The sequence below is a fragment of the Heterodontus francisci genome, unplaced genomic scaffold (genome assembly GCF_036365525.1).
Source record: "Heterodontus francisci isolate sHetFra1 unplaced genomic scaffold, sHetFra1.hap1 HAP1_SCAFFOLD_69, whole genome shotgun sequence".
NCBI lineage: Eukaryota > Metazoa > Chordata > Chondrichthyes > Heterodontiformes > Heterodontidae > Heterodontus > Heterodontus francisci.
Window position 1 is genome coordinate 3,432,884 of NW_027140851.1, and position 6,013 is coordinate 3,438,896.

Consider the following 6,013-nt stretch of genomic DNA (forward strand, 5'->3'; position numbering starts at 1 on the left):
ACTGACCGCCCTGCTTCCAGGATTACTGACTGCCCTGTTTCCAGGATAACTGACTGCCCTGTTTCCAGGGTAACTGATCACCCTGTGTCCAGGGTAACTGACTGCCCTGTTTCCGGTGTAACAGATCTCCCTGTTTCCGGGGTAACTGACCGCCTTGTTTCCGGGATAACTGACCTCCCTATTTCCGGGGTAACAGATCTCCCTGTTTCCAGGATAACTGACTGCCCTGTTTCCAAGATAACTGACTGCCCTGTTTCCAGGTTAACTGACTGCCCTGTTTCCAGGATAACTGATCACCCTGTTTCTGGGGTATCTGATTGCCTTGTTTCCGGGGTAATTGACCACCCTGTTTGCAGTGTCACTGACCGCACTGTTTCCAGGATAACTGACTGCCCTGTTTCCAGGGTAACTGACTGCCCTGTTTCCGGGGTAACTGATCGCCTTGTTTCCAAGATAACTGACCTCCCTATTTCCGGGGTAACAGATCTCCCTGTTTCCGGGGTAACTGACCGCCTGGCATCCAAGATAACTGACCTCCCTATTTCCGGGGTAACAGATCTCCCTGTTTCCAGGATAACTGACTGCGCTGTTTCCAAGATAACTGACTGCCCTGTTACCAGGTTAACTGACTGCCCTGTTTCGGGGTAACTGATCACTCTGTTTCCGGGATAACTGACTGCCCTGTTTCCAGGGTAACTGACTGCACTTTTTCCAGGTTAACTGACTGCCCAATTTCCAGGGTAACTGATCACCCAGTTTCCGGGATAACTGACTGCCCTGTTTCCGGGGTAACTGACTGCCCTGTTTCCGGGGTAACTGAATGCCGTGTTTCCAGGGTAACTGATCACCCAGTTTCCGGGATAACTGACTGCCCTGTTTCCGGGATAACTGACTGCCCTGTTTCCAGGGTAACTGACTGCCCTGTTTCCGGGGTAACTGACTGCCCTGTTTCCGGGGAAACTGACTGCCCTGTTTCCAGTGTAACTGACTGCCCAGTTTTCAGGGTAACTGATCAACCTTTTTCCGGGGTAACTGACTGCCCTGTTTCCAGGGTAACTGACTGCCCTGCTTCCGGGGTAACTGACTGCTCTGTTTCCAGTGTAACTGACTGCCCAGTTTCCAGGGTAACTGATCACCCTTTTTCCGGGATAACTGACTGCCCTGTTTCCGGCATAACTGACTGCCCTGTTTCCAGGGTAACTGACTGCCCTGTTTCCGGGGTAACCGACTGCCCTGTTTCCAGGGTAACTGATCACCCTGTTTCCGGGATTACTGAATGCCCTGTTTCCGGGATAACTGACTGCCCTGTTTCCAGGGTAATTGACTGCCCTGTTTCCGGGGTAACTGACTGCCCTGTTTCCAGGATAACTGATCACCCTGTTTCCGGGGTAACTGACTGCCCTGTTTCCGGGGTAACTGACCGCCCTATTTCCAGGATAACTGATCACCCTGTTTCCGGGGTCACTGACCACCCTGTTTCCAGGATAACTGACTGCCCTGTTTCCAGGGTGACTGTCTGCCCTGTATCCGGGTTAACTGATCTCCCTGTTGCGGGGTAACTGACCGCCCTGTTTCCAGGATAACTGACCTCCCTATTTCCGGGGTAACTGACCGCCCTGTTTCCAGGATAACTGACAGCCCTGTTTCCATGTTAACTGACTGCCCTGTTTCCAGGTTAACTGACTGCCCTGTTTCCAGGGTAACTGACTGCCCTGTTTCCAGGGTAACTGATCGCCCTGTTTGTGGGGTAACTGATCTCCCTGTTTCCGGGGTAACTGACCGCCCTGTTTCCAGGATAACTGACCGTCATATTTCCGGGGTAACTGACCGCCCTGCTTCCAGGATTACTGACTGCCCTGTTTCCAGGATAACTGACTGCCCTGCTTCCAGGGTAACTGTCTGCCCTGTTTCCACGGTAACTGATCATCCTGTTTCCAGGGTAACTGATCACCCTGTTTCCGGGGTTACTGACTGCCCTGTTTCCAGGGTAACTGATCACCCTGTTCCCGGGATAACTGACCCCCCTTTTTCCGTGGTAACTGACTGCCCAGTTTCCAGGGTAACTGATCTCGCTGTTTCTGGGGTAACTGACTAACCTGTTTCCAGGGTAACTGACCGCCCTGTTTCCGGGGTAACTCACCGCCCTATTTCCAGGATAACTGACTGCCCTGTTTCCAGGGTAACTGATCACCCTGGTCCGGATTACTGAAAAATCTGTTTCCAGGGTTACTGACGGTCCTGTTTCCGGGGTAACTGACTGCCCAGTTTCCAGGGTAACTGACTGCTCAGTTTCCAGGGTAACTGATCACCCTGTTTCTGGGGTAACTGACTGCCCAGTTTCCAGGGTAACTGATCACCCTGTTTCCGGGATAACTGACTGCCCAGTTTTCAGGGTAACTGATCACCCTGTTTCCGGGGTAACTGATCACCCTGTTTCTGGGGTAACTGACTGCCCTGTTTCCAGGTTAACTGACTGCCCTGTTTCGAGGGTAACTGACTGCCCTGTTTCCAGGGTAACTGACCGCCCTGTTTCCGGGGTAACTGATCTCCCTGTTTCCGGGGTAACTGACCGCCCTGTTTCCAGGATAACTGACCGTCATATTTCCGGGGTAACTGACCGCCCTGCTTCCAGGATTACTGACTGCCCTGTTTCCAGGTTAACTGACTGCCCTGTTTCCAGGGTAACTGATCACCCTGTGTCCAGGGTAACTGACTGCCCTGTTTCCGGTGTAACAGATCTCCCTGTTTCCGGGGTAACTGACCGCCTTGTTTCCGGGATAACTGACCTCCCTATTTCCGGGGTAACAGATCTCCCTGTTTCCAGGATAACTGACTGCCCTGTTTCCAAGATAACTGACTGCCCTGTTTCCAGGTTAACTGACTGCCCTGTTTCCAGGATAACTGATCACCCTGTTTCTGGGGTATCTGATTGCCTTGTTTCCGGGGTAATTGACCACCCTGTTTGCAGTGTCACTGACCACACTGTTTCCAGGATAACTGACTGCCCTGTTTCCAGGGTAACTGACTGCCCTGTTTCCGGGGTAACTGACCGCCTTGTTTCCAAGATAACTGACCTCCCTATTTCCGGGGTAACAGATCTCCCTGTTTCCGGGGTAACTGACCGCCTGGCATCCAAGATAACTGACCTCCCTATTTCCGAGGTAACAGATCTCCCTGTTTCCAGGATAACTGACTGCGCTGTTTCCAAGATAACTGACTGCCCTTTTACCAGGTTAACTGACTGCCATGTTTCGGGGTAACTGATCACACTGTTTCCGGGATAAGTGACTGCCCTGTTTCCAGGGTAACTGACTGCCCTTTTTCCAGGTTAACTGACTGCCCAATTTCCAGGGTAACTGATCACCCAGTTTACGGGATAACTGACTGCCCTGTTTCCGGCATAACTGACTGCCCTGTTTCCGGGGTAACTGACTGCCCTGTTTCCAGGGTAACTGACTGCCCTATTTCCGGGGTAACTGATCTCCCTGTTTCCGGGGTAACTGACCGCCCTGTTTCCAGGATAACTGACCGTCATATTTCCGGGGTAACTGACCGCCCTGCTTCCAGGATTACTGACTGCCCTGTTTCCAGGATAACTGACTGCCCTGTTTCCAGGGTAACTGATCACCCTGTGTCCAGGGTATCTGACTGCCCTGTTTCCGGTGTAACAGATCTCCCTGTTTCCGGGGTAACTGACCGCCTTGTTTCCGGTATAACTGACCTCCCTATTTCCGGGGTAACAGATCTCCCTGTTTCCAGGATAACTGACTGCCATGTTTCCAAGATAACTGACTGCCCTGTTTCCAGGTTAACTGACTGCCCTGTTTCCAGGATAACTGATCACCCTGTTTCTGGGGTATCTGATTGCCTTGTTTCCGGGGTAATTGACCACCCTGTTTGCAGTGTCACTGACCGCACTGTTTCCAGGATAACTGACTGCCCTGTTTCCAGGGTAACTGACTGCCCTGTTTCCGGGGTAACTGACCGCCTTGTTTCCAAGATAACTGACCTCCCTATTTCCGGGGTAACAGATCTCCCTGTTTCCGGGGTAACTGACCGCCTGGCATCCAAGATAACTGACCTCCCTATTTCCGGGGTAACAGATCTCCGTTTCCAGGATAACTGACTGCGCTGTTTCCAAGATAACTGACTGCCCTGTTTCCAGGGTAACTGACTGCCCTGTTTCCGGGGTAACTGACCGCCTTGTTTCCAAGATAACTGACCTCCCTATTTCCGGGGTAACAGATCTCCCTGTTTCCGGGGTAACTAACCGCCTGGCATCCAAGATAACTGACCTCCCTATTTCCGGGGTAACAGATCTCCCTGTTTCCAGGATAACTGACTGCGCTGTTTCCAAGATAACTGACTGCCCTGTTACCAGGTTAACTGACTGCCATGTTTCGGGGTAACTGATCACACTGTTTCCGGGATAAGTGACTGCCCTGTTTCCAGGGCAACTGACTGCCCTTTTTCCAGGTTAACTGACTGCCCAATTTCCAGGGTAACTGATCACCCAGTTTCCGGGATAACTGACTGCCCTGTTTCCGGCATAACTGACTGCCCTGTTTCCGGGGTAACTGACTGCCCTGTTTCCAGGGTAACTGACTGCCCTGTTTCCGGGGTAACTGATCTCCCTGTTTCCGGGGTAACTGACCGCCCTGTTTCCAGGATAACTGACCGTCATATTTCCGGGGTAACTGACCGCCCTGCTTCCAGGATTACTGACTGCCCTGTTTCCAGGATAACTGACTGCCCTGTTTCCAGGGTAACTGATCACCCTGTGTCCAGGGTAACTGACTGCCCTGTTTCCGGTGTAACAGATCTCCCTGTTTCCGGGGTAACTGACCGCCTTGTTTCCGGGATAACTGACCTCCCTATTTCCGGGGTAACAGATCTCCCTGTTTCCAGGATAACTGACTGCCCTGTTTCCAAGATAACTGACTGCCCTGTTTCCAGGTTAACTGACTGCCCTGTTTCCAGGATAACTGATCACCCTGTTTCTGGGGTATCTGATTGCCTTGTTTCCGGGGTAATTGACCACCCTGTTTGCAGTGTCACTGACCGCACTGTTTCCAGGATAACTGACTGCCCTGTTTCCAGGGTAACTGACTGCCCTGTTTCCGGGGTAACTGACCGCCTTGTTTCCAAGATAACTGACCTCCCTATTTCCGGGGTAACAGATCTCCCTGTTTCCGGGGTAACTGACCGCCTGGCATCCAAGATAACTGACCTCCCTATTTCCGGGGTAACAGATCTCCCTGTTTCCAGGATAACTGACTGCGCTGTTTCCAAGATAACTGACTGCCCTGAAACCAGGTTAACTGACTGCCCTGTTTCGGGGTAACTGATCACCCTGTTTCCGGGATAAGTGACTGCCCTGTTTCCGGGGTAACTGACTGCCCTGTTTCCGGGGTAACTGAATGCCGTGTTTCCAGGGTAACTGATCACCCAGTTTCCGGGATAACTGACTGCCCTGTTTCCGGGATAACTGACTGCCCTGTTTCCAGGGTAACTGACTGCCCTGTTTCCGGGGTAACTAACTGCCCTGTTTCCGGGGAAACTGACTGCCCTGTTTCCAGTGTAACTGACTGCCCAGTTTTCAGGGTAACTGATCACCCTTTTTCCGGGGTAACTGACTGCCCTGTTTCCAGGGTAACTGACTGCCCTGCTTCCGGGGTAACTGACTGCTCTGTTTCCAGTGCAACTGACTGCCCAGTTTCCAGGGTAACTGATCACCCTTTTTCCGGGATAACTGACTGCCCTGTTTCCGGCATAACTGACTGCCCTGTTTCCAGGGTAACTGACTGCCCTGTTTCCGGGGTAACCGACTGCCCTGTTTCCAGGGTAACTGATCACCCTGTTTCCGGGATTACTGAATGCCCTGTTTCCGGGATAACTGACTGCCCTGTTTCCAGGGTAATTGACTGCCCTGTTTCCGGGGTAACTGACTGCCCTGTTTCCGGGATAACTGACTGCCCTGTTTCCAGGATAACTGATCACCCTGTTTCCGGCG